Here is an 11,781-nt window from a genome sequence, read left to right as displayed (position 1 = left end):
AGAATCCTAATGTGATTTCTTTATAATGGGTGTGTTCCTTATCTTATCCTAGTGTCTAAACTCTTCTCCATGGCTGCACCCCCAAATAATATTGCCTTACGTGCTAAGGGGTATGTAGAGAGTGGGATAGGTTTAATAACTACCCTAACCCTAATGCGTACTCTAACCCTAACCCCTACCCTAACACTAACACGTACCCTAATCCTAACCCGTACCCTAAACCGAGCCCTAACCCTAACACTAACACTAACCCTAACCCTAACCCATACCCTACGCCGTACCCGAACCCCTCCCCAAACCCGTACCCTAAGCCATACCCTAAGCCTAACCCTAAGCCTAACACTAACCCTAGGCTACCCTTGACTGCTTCTGCCTCCAATAGATTTCCTAAGCACTAGTGTTTTAAGCAACAGCTTAAAAAGAGAATCCTAATGTGATTTCTTTATAATGGGTGTGTTCCTTATCTTATCCTAGTGTGTAAACTCTTCTCCATGGCTGGACCCCCAAATAATATTCCTTTACGTGCTAAGGGGTATCTAGAGAGTGGGATAGGTTTACTAACTACCCTAACCCTAACGCGTACCCTAACCCTAACCCCTACCCTAAACCTAACACGTACCCTAATCCTAACCGTACCCTAAACCGAGCCCTAACCCTAACACTAACCCTAACCCTAACCCTAACCCATACCCTACGCCGTACCCGAACCCCTCCCCGAACCCGTACCCTAAGCCGTACCCTAACCCTAACCCTAAGCCTAACCCTAACCCTAGGCTACCCTTGACTGCTTCTGCCTCCAATAGATTTCCTTAGCACTAGTGTTTTAAGGAACAGCTTAAAAAGAGGATCCTAATGTGATTTCTTTATAATGGGTGTGTTCCTTATCTTATCCTAGTGTCTAAACTCTTCTCCATGGCTGGACCCTCAAATAATATTCCTTTACGTGCTAAGGGGTATCTAGAGAGTGGGATAGGTTTAATAACTACCCTAACCCTAACGCGTACCCTAACCCTAACCCCTACCCTAACCCTAACACGTACCCTAATCCTAACCTGTACCCTAAACCGAGCCCTAACCCTAACACTAACCCTATCCCTAACCCTAACCCATACCCTACGCCGTACCCGCACCCCTCCCCGAACCCGTACCCTAAGCCATACCCTAAGCCTGACCCTAAGCCTAACCCTAACCCTAGGCTACCCTTGACTGCTTCTGCCTCCAATAGATTTCCTAAGCACTAGTGTTTTAAGGAACAGCTTAAAAAGAGAATCCTAATGTGATTTCTTTATAATGGGTGTGTTCCTTATCTTATCCTAGTGTCTAAACTCTTCTCCATGGCTGCACCCCCAAATAATATTCCCTTACGTGCTAAGGGGTATCTAGAGAGTGGGATAGGTTTAATAACTACCCTAACCCTAACGCGTACCCTAACCCTAACCCCTACCCTAACCCTAACACGTACCCTAATCCTAACCTGAACCCTAAACCGAGCCCTAACCCTAACACTAACACTAACCCTAACCCTAACCCATACCCTACGCTGTACCCGCACCCCTCCCCGAACCCGTACCCTAAGCCATACCCTAAACCTAACCCTAAGCCTAACCCTAACCCTAGGCTACCCTTAACTGCTTCTGCCTCCAATTGATTTCCTAAGCAGTACTTTTTTAAGAAACAGCTTAAAAAGAGAATCCTAATGTGATTTCTTTATAATGGGTGTGTTCCTTATCTTATCCTAGTGTCTAAACTCTTCTCCATGGCTGGACCCCCAAATAATATTCCTTTACGTGCTAAGGGGTATCTAGAGAGTGGGATAGGTTTAATAACTACACTAACCCTAACGCGTACCCTAACCCTAACCCCTACCCTAACCCTAACACGTACCCTAATCCTAACCCGTACCCTAAACCGAGCCCTAACCCTAACACTAACCCTAACCCTAACCCTAACCCATACCCTACACCGTACCCGAACCCCTCCCCAAACCCGTACCCTAAGCCGTACCCTAAGGCTAACCCTAAGCCTAACCCTAACCCTAGGCTACCCTTGACTGCTTCTGCCTCCAATAGATTTCCTAAGCACTAGTGTTTTAAGGAACAGCTTAAAAAGAGAATCCTAATGTGATTTCTTTATAATGGGTGTGTTCCTTATCTTATCCTAGTGTCTAAACTCTTCTCCATGGCTGCACCCCCAAATAATATTGCCTTACGTGCTAAGGGGTATGTAGAGAGTGGGATAGGTTTAATAACTACCCTAACCCTAATGCGTACTCTAACCCTAACCCCTACCCTAACACTAACACGTACCCTAATCCTAACCCGTACCCTAAACCGAGCCCTAACCCTAACACTAACACTAACCCTAACCCTAACCCATACCCTACGCCGTACCCGAACCCCTCCCCAATCCCGTACCCTAAGCCATACCCTAAGCCTAACCCTAAGCCTAACACTAACCCTAGGCTACCCTTGACTGCTTCTGCCTCCAATAGATTTCCTAAGCACTAGTGTTTTAAGCAACAGCTTAAAAAGAGAATCCTAATGTGATTTCTTTATAATGGGTGTGTTCCTTATCTTATCCTAGTGTGTAAACTCTTCTCCATGGCTGGACCCCCAAATAATATTCCTTTACGTGCTAAGGGGTATCTAGAGAGTGGGATAGGTTTACTAACTACCCTAACCCTAACGCGTACCCTAACCCTAACCCCTACCCTAAACCTAACACGTACCCTAATCCTAACCGTACCCTAAACCGAGCCCTAACCCTAACACTAACCCTAACCCTAACCCTAACCCATACCCTACGCCATACCCGAACCCCTCCCCGAACCCGTACCCTAAGCTGTACCCTAACCCTAACCCTAAGCCTAACCCTAACCCTAGGCTACCCTTGACTGCTTCTGCCTCCAATAGATTTCCTAAGCACTAGTGTTTTAAGGAACAGCTTAAAAAGAGAATCCTAATGTGATTTCTTTATAATGGGTGTGTTCCTTATCTTATCCTAGTGTCTAAACTCTTCTCCATGGCTGGACCCTCAAATAATATTCCTTTACGTGCTAAGGGGTATCTAGAGAGTGGGATAGGTTTAATAACTACCCTAACCCTAACGCGTACCCTAACCCTAACCCCTACCCTAACCCTAACACGTACCCTAATCCTAACCCGTACCCTAAACCGAGCCCTAACCCTAACACTAACCCTATCCCTAACCCTAACCCATACCCTACGCCGTACCCGCACCCCTCCCCGAACCCGTACCCTAAGCCGTACCCTAAGCCTGACCCTAAGCCTAACCCTAACCCTAGGCTACCCTTGACTGCTTCTGCCTCCAATAGATTTCCTAAGCACTAGTGTTTTAAGGAACAGCTTACAAAGAGAATCCTAATGTGATTTCTTTATAATGGGTGTGTTCCTTATCTTATCCTAGTGTCTAAACTCTTCTCCATGGCTGCACCCCCAAATAATATTCCCTTACGTGCTAAGGGGTATCTAGAGAGTGGGATAGGTTTAATAACTACCCTAACCCTAACGCGTACCCTAACCCTAACCCCTACCCTAACCCTAACACGTACCCTAATCCTAACCTGAACCCTAAACCGAGCCCTAACCCTAACACTAACCCTATCCCTAACCCTAACCCATACCCTACGCCGTACCCGCACCCCTCCCCGAACCCATTCCCCAAGCCGTACCCTAAACATAACCCTAAGCCTAACCCTAACCCTAGGTTACCCTTGACTGCTTCTGCCTCCAATAGATTTCCTAAGCACTACTGTTTTAAGGAACAGCTTAAAAAGAGAATCCTAATGTGATTTCTTTATAATGGGTGTGTTCCTTATCTTATCCTAGTGTCTAAACTCTTCTCCATGGCTGCACCCCCCAATAATATTGCCTTACGTGCTAAGGGGTATCTAGAGAGTGGGATAGGTTTAATAACTACCCTAACCCTAATGCGTACTCTAACCCTAATCCCTACCCTAACACTAACACGTACCCTAATCCTAACCCGTACCCTAAACCGAGCCCTAACCCTAACACTAACACTAACCCTAACCCTAACCCATACCCTACGCCGTACCCGAACCCCTCCCCAAACCCGTACCCTAAGCCGTACCCTAAGCCTAACCCTAAGCCTAACACTAACCCTAGGCTACCCTTGACTGCTTCTGCCTCCAATAGATTTCCTAAGCACTAGTGTTTTAAGGAACAGCTTAAAAAGAGAATCCTAATGTGATTTCTTTATAATGGGTGTGTTCCTTATCTTATCCTAGTGTCTAAATTCTTCTCCATGGCTGGACCCCCAAATAATATTCCTTTACGTGCTAAGGGGTATCTAGAGAGTGGGATAGGTTTACTAACTACCCTAACCCTAACGCGTACCCTAACCCTAACCCCTACCCTAAACCTAACACGTACCCTAATCCTAACCGTACCCTAAACCGAGCCCTAACCCTAACACTAACCCTAACCCTAACCCTAACCCATACCCTACGCCGTACCCGAACCCCTCCCCGAACCCGTACCCTAAGCCGTACCCTAACCCTAACCCTAAGCCTAACCCTAACCCTAGGCTACCCTTGACTGCTTCTGCCTCCAATAGATTTCCTTAGCACTAGTGTTTTAAGGAACAGCTTAAAAAGAGGATCCTAATGTGATTTCTTTATAATGGGTGTGTTCCTTATCTTATCCTAGTGTCTAAACTCTTCTCCATGGATGGACCCTCAAATAACATTCCTTTACGTGCTAAGGGGTATCTAGAGAGTGGGATAGGTTTAATAACTACCCTAACCCTAACGCGTACCCTAACCCTAACCCCTACCCTAACCCTAACACGTACCCTAATCCTAACCCGTACCCTAAACCGAGCCCTAACCCTAACACTAACCCTATCCCTAACCCTAACCCATACCCTACGCCGTACCCGCACCCCTCCCCGAACCCGTACCCTAAGCCGTACCCTAAGCCTGACCCTAAGCCTAACCCTAACCCTAGGCTACCCTTGACTGCTTCTGCCTCCAATAGATTTCCTAAGCACTAGTGTTTTAAGGAACAGCTTAAAAAGAGAATCCTAATGTGATTTCTTTATAATGGGTGTGTTCCTTATCTTATCCTAGTGTCTAAACTCTTCTCCATGGCTGCACCCCCAAATAATATTCCCTTACGTGCTAAGGGGTATCTAGAGAGTGGGATAGGTTTAATAACTACCCTAACCCTAACGCGTACCCTAACCCTAACCCCTACCCTAACCCTAACACGTACCCTAATCCTAACCTGAACCCTAAACCGAGCCCTAACCCTAACACTAACACTAACCCTAACCCTAACCCATACCCTACGCTGTACCCGCACCCCTCCCCGAACCCGTACCCTAAGCCATACCCTAAACCTAACCCTAAGCCTAACCCTAACCCTAGGCTACCCTTAACTGCTTCTGCCTCCAATTGATTTCCTAAGCAGTACTTTTTTAAGAAACAGCTTAAAAAGAGAATCCTAATGTGATTTCTTTATAATGGGTGTGTTCCTTATCTTATCCTAGTGTCTAAACTCTTCTCCATGGCTGGACCCCCAAATAATATTCCTTTACGTGCTAAGGGGTATCTAGAGAGTGGGATAGGTTTAATAACTACCCTAACCCTAACGCGTACCCTAACCCTAACCCCTACCCTAACCCTAAAACGTACCCTAATCCTAACCCGTACCCTAAACCGAGCCCTAACCCTAACACTAACCCTAACCCTAACCCTAACCCATACCTTACGCCGTACCCGCACCCCTCCCCGAACCCGTACCCTAAGCTGTACCCTAAGCCTAACCCTAAGCCTAACCCTAACCCTAGGCTACCCTTTACTGCTTCTGCCTCCAATAGATTTCCTAAGCACTAGTGTTTTAAGCAACAGCTTAAAAAGAGAATCCTAATGTGATTTCTTTATAATGGGTGTGTTCCTTATCTTATCCTAGTGTCTAAATTCTTCTCCATGGCTGGACCCCCAAATAATATTCCTTTACGTGCTAAGGGGTATCTAGAGAGTGGGATAGGTTTACTAACTACCCTAACCCTAACGCGTACCCTAACCCTAACCCCTACCCTAAACCTAACACGTACCCTAATCCTAACCGTACCCTAAACCGAGCCCTAACCCTAACACTAACCCTAACCCTAACCCTAACCCATACCCTACGCCGTACCCGAACCCCTCCCCGAACCCGTACCCTAAGCCGTACCCTAACCCTAACCCTAAGCCTAACCCTAACCCTAGGCTACCCTTGACTGCTTCTGCCTCCAATAGATTTCCTTAGCACTAGTGTTTTAAGGAACAGCTTAAAAAGAGGATCCTAATGTGATTTCTTTATAATGGGTGTGTTCCTTATCTTATCCTAGTGTCTAAACTCTTCTCCATGGCTGGACCCTCAAATAATATTCCTTTACGTGCTAAGGGGTATCTAGAGAGTGGGATAGGTTTAATAACTACCCTAACCCTAACGCGTACCCTAACCCTAACCCCTACCCTAACCCTAACACGTACCCTAATCCTAACCCGTACCCTAAACCGAGCCCTAACCCTAACACTAACCCTATCCCTAACCCTAACCCATACCCTACGCCGTACCCGCACCCCTCCCCGAACCCGTACCCTAAGCCGTACCCTAAGCCTGACCCTAAGCCTAACCCTAACCCTAGGCTACCCTTGACTGCTTCTGCCTCCAATAGATTTCCTAAGCACTAGTGTTTTAAGGAACAGCTTAAAAAGAGAATCCTAATGTGATTTCTTTATAATGGGTGTGTTCCTTATCTTATCCTAGTGTCTAAACTCTTCTCCATGGCTGCACCCCCAAATAATATTCCCTTACGTGCTAAGGGGTATCTAGAGAGTGGGATAGGTTTAATAACTACCCTAACCCTAATGCGTACCCTAACCCTAACGCCTACCCTAACCCTAACACGTACCCTAATCCTAACCCGTACCCTAAACCGAGCCCTAACCCTAACACTAACCCTAACCCTAACCCTAACCCATACCCTACGCCGTACCCGCACCCCTCCCCGAACCCGTACCCTAAGCCATACCCTAAACCTAACCCTAAGCTTAACCCTAACCCTAGGCTACCCTTGACTGCTTCTGCCTCCAATTGATTTCCTAAGCAGTAGTGTTTTAAGGAACAGCTTAAAAAGAGAATCCTAATGTGATTTCTTTATAATGGGTGTGTTCCTTATCTTATCCTAGTGTCTAAACTCTTCTCCATGGCTGGACCCCCAAATAATATTCCTTTACGTGCTAAGGGGGAGCTAGAGAGTGGGATAGGTTTACTAACTACCCTAGCCCTAACGCGTAACCTAACCCTAACCCCTACCCTAACCCTAACACGTACCCTAATCCTAACCCGTACCCTAAACCGAGCCCTAACCCTAACACTAACCCTAACCCTAACCCTAACCCATACCCTACGCCGTACCCGAACCCCTCCCTGAACCCATTCCCCAAGCCGTACCCTAAACCTAACCCTAAGCCTAACCCTAACCCTAGGCTACCCTTGACTGCTTCTGCCTCCAATAGATTTCCTAAGCACTAGTGTTTTAAGGAACAGCTTAAAAAGAGAATTCTAAAGTGATTTCTTTATAATGGGTGTGTTCCTTATCTTATCCTAGTGTCTAAACTCTTCTCCATGGCTGGACCCCCAAATAATATTCCTTTACGTGCTAAGGGGTATCTAGAGAGTGGGATAGGTTTAATAACTACACTAACCCTAACGCGTACCCTAACCCTAACCCCTACCCTAACCCTAACACGTACCCTAATCCTAACCCGTACCCTAAACCGAGCCCTAACCCTAACACTAACCCTAACCCTAACCCTAACCCATACCCTACACCGTACCCGAACCCCTCCCCAAACCCGTACCCTAAGCCGTACCCTAAGGCTAACCCTAAGCCTAACCCTAACCCTAGGCTACCCTTGACTGCTTCTGCCTCCAATAGATTTCCTAAGCACTAGTGTTTTAAGGAACAGCTTAAAAAGAGAATCCTAATGTGATTTCTTTATAATGGGTGTGTTCCTTATCTTATCCTAGTGTCTAAACTCTTCTCCATGGCTGCACCCCCAAATAATATTGCCTTACGTGCTAAGGGGTATGTAGAGAGTGGGATAGGTTTAATAACTACCCTAACCCTAATGCGTACCCTAACCCTAACCCCTACCCTAACACTAACACGTACCCTAATCCTAACCCGTACCCTAAACCGAGCCCTAACCCTAACACTAACACTAACCCTAACCCTAACCCGTACCCTACGCCGTACCCGAACCCCTCCCCAAACCCGTACCCTAAGCCATACCCTAAGCCTAACCCTAAGCCTAACACTAACCCTAGGCTACCCTTGACTGCTTCTGCCTCCAATAGATTTCCTAAGCACTAGTGTTTTAAGCAACAGCTTAAAAAGAGAATCCTAATGTGATTTCTTTATAATGGGTGTGTTCCTTATCTTATCCTAGTGTGTAAACTCTTCTCCATGGCTGGACCCCCAAATAATATTCCTTTACGTGCTAAGGGGTATCTAGAGAGTGGGATAGGTTTACTAACTACCCTAACCCTAACGCGTACCCTAACCCTAACCCCTACCCTAAACCTAACACGTACCCTAATCCTAACCGTACCCTAAACCGAGCCCTAACCCTAACACTAACCCTAACCCTAACCCTAACCCATACCCTACGCCGTACCCGAACCCCTCTCCGAACCCGTACCCTAAGCCGTACCCTAACCCTAACCCTAAGCCTAACCCTAACCCTAGGCTACCCTTGACTGCTTCTGCCTCCAATAGATTTCCTTAGCACTAGTGTTTTAAGGAACAGCTTAAAAAGAGGATCCTAATGTGATTTCTTTATAATGGGTGTGTTCCTTATCTTATCCTAGTGTCTAAACTCTTCTCCATGGCTGGACCCTCAAATAATATTCCTTTACGTGCTAAGGGGTATCTAGAGAGTGGGATAGGTTTAATAACTACCCTAACCCTAACGCGTACCCTAACCCTAACCCCTACCCTAACCCTAACACGTACCCTAATCCTAACCCGTACCCTAAACCGAGCCCTAACCCTAACACTAACCCTATCCCTAACCCTAACCCATACCCTACGCCGTACCCGCACCCCTCCCCGAACCCGTACCCTAAGCCGTACCCTAAGCCTGACCCTAAGCCTAACCCTAACCCTAGGCTACCCTTGACTGCTTCTGCCTCCAATAGATTTCCTAAGCAGTAGTGTTTTAAGAAACAGCTTAAAAAGAGAATCCTAATGTGATTTCTTTACAATGGGTGTGTTCCTTATCTTATCCTAGTGTCTAAACTCTTCTCCATGGCTGGACCCTCAAATAATATTCCTTTACGTGCTAAGGGGGAGCTAGAGAGTGGGATAGGTTTACTAACTACCCTAGCCCTAACGCGTAACCTAACCCTAACACCTACCCTAACCCTAACACATACCCTAATCCTAACCCGTAACCTAAACCGAGCGCTAACCCTAACACTAACCCTAACCCTAACCCTAACCCATACCCTACGCCGTACCCGAACCCCTCCCTGAACCCATTCCCCAAGCCGTACCCTAAACCTAACCCTAAGCCTAACCCTAACCCTAGGCTACCCTTGACTGCTTCTGCCTCCAATAGATTTCCTAAGCACTAGTGTTTTAAGGAACAGCTTAAAAAGAGAATTCTAAAGTGATTTCTTTATAATGGGTGTGTTCCTTATCTTATCCTAGTGTCTAAACTCTTCTCCATGGCTGGACCCCCAAATAATATTCCTTTACGTGCTAAGGGGTATCTAGAGAGTGGGATAGGTTTAATAACTACACTAACCCTAACGCGTACCCTAACCCTAACCCCTACCCTAACCCTAACACGTACCCTAATCCTAACCCGTACCCTAAACCGAGCCCTAACCCTAACACTAACCCTAACCCTAACCCTAACCCATACCCTACACCGTACCCGAACCCCTCCCCAAACCCGTACCCTAAGCCGTACCCTAAGGCTAACCCTAAGCCTAACCCTAACCCTAGGCTACCCTTGACTGCTTCTGCCTCCAATAGATTTCCTAAGCACTAGTGTTTTAAGGAACAGCTTAAAAAGAGAATCCTAATGTGATTTCTTTATAATGGGTGTGTTCCTTATCTTATCCTAGTGTCTAAACTCTTCTCCATGGCTGCACCCCCAAATAATATTGCCTTACGTGCTAAGGGGTATGTAGAGAGTGGGATAGGTTTAATAACTACCCTAACCCTAATGCGTACTCTAACCCTAACCCCTACCCTAACACTAACACGTACCCTAATCCTAACCCGTACCCTAAACCGAGCCCTAACCCTAACACTAACACTAACCCTAACCCTAACCCATACCCTACGCCGTACCCGAACCCCTCCCCAAACCCGTACCCTAAGCCATACCCTAAGCCTAACCCTAAGCCTAACACTAACCCTAGGCTACCCTTGACTGCTTCTGCCTCCAATAGATTTCCTAAGCACTAGTGTTTTAAGCAACAGCTTAAAAAGAGAATCCTAATGTGATTTCTTTATAATGGGTGTGTTCCTTATCTTATCCTAGTGTGTAAACTCTTCTCCATGGCTGGACCCCCAAATAATATTCCTTTACGTGCTAAGGGGTATCTAGAGAGTGGGATAGGTTTACTAACTACCCTAACCCTAACGCGTACCCTAACCCTAACCCCTACCCTAAACCTAACACGTACCCTAATCCTAACCGTACCCTAAACCGAGCCCTAACCCTAACACTAACCCTAACCCTAACCCTAACCCATACCCTACGCCGTACCCGAACCCCTCCCCGAACCCGTACCCTAAGCCGTACCCTAACCCTAACCCTAAGCCTAACCCTAACCCTAGGCTACCCTTGACTGCTTCTGCCTCCAATAGATTTCCTTAGCACTAGTGTTTTAAGGAACAGCTTAAAAAGAGGATCCTAATGTGATTTCTTTATAATGGGTGTGTTCCTTATCTTATCCTAGTGTCTAAACTCTTCTCCATGGCTGGACCCTCAAATAATATTCCTTTACGTGCTAAGGGGTATCTAGAGAGTGGGATAGGTTTAATAACTACCCTAACCCTAACGCGTACCCTAACCCTAACCCCTACCCTAACCCTAACACGTACCCTAATCCTAACCCGTACCCTAAACCGAGCCCTAACCCTAACACTAACCCTATCCCTAACCCTAACCCATACCCTACGCCGTACCCGCACCCCTCCCCGAACCCGTACCCTAAGCCGTACCCTAAGCCTGACCCTAAGCCTAACCCTAACCCTAGGCTACCCTTGACTGCTTCTGCCTCCAATAGATTTCCTAAGCACTAGTGTTTTAAGGAACAGCTTAAAAAGAGAATCCTAATGTGATTTCTTTATAATGGGTGTGTTCCTTATCTTATCCTAGTGTCTAAACTCTTCTCCATGGCTGCACCCCCAAATAATATTCCCTTACGTGCTAAGGGGTATCTAGAGAGTGGGATAGGTTTAATAACTACCCTAACCCTAACGCGTACCCTAACCCTAACCCCTACCCTAACCCTAACACGTACCCTAATCCTAACCTGAACCCTAAACCGAGCCCTAACCCTAACACTAACACTAACCCTAACCCTAACCCATACCCTACGCTGTACCCGCACCCCTCCCCGAACCCGTACCCTAAGCCATACCCTAAACCTAACCCTAAGCCTAACCCTAACCCTAGGCTACCCTTAACTGCTTCTGCCTCCAATTGATTTCCTAAGC

The sequence above is a fragment of the Balaenoptera borealis genome, assembly GCF_965194805.1.
Source record: "Balaenoptera borealis genome assembly, contig: HAP1_SCAFFOLD_80, whole genome shotgun sequence".
Taxonomy (NCBI): domain Eukaryota; kingdom Metazoa; phylum Chordata; class Mammalia; order Artiodactyla; family Balaenopteridae; genus Balaenoptera; species Balaenoptera borealis.
The sequence above is the reverse complement of the archived record's forward strand: the minus strand, read 5'-3'. Positions refer to the sequence as shown.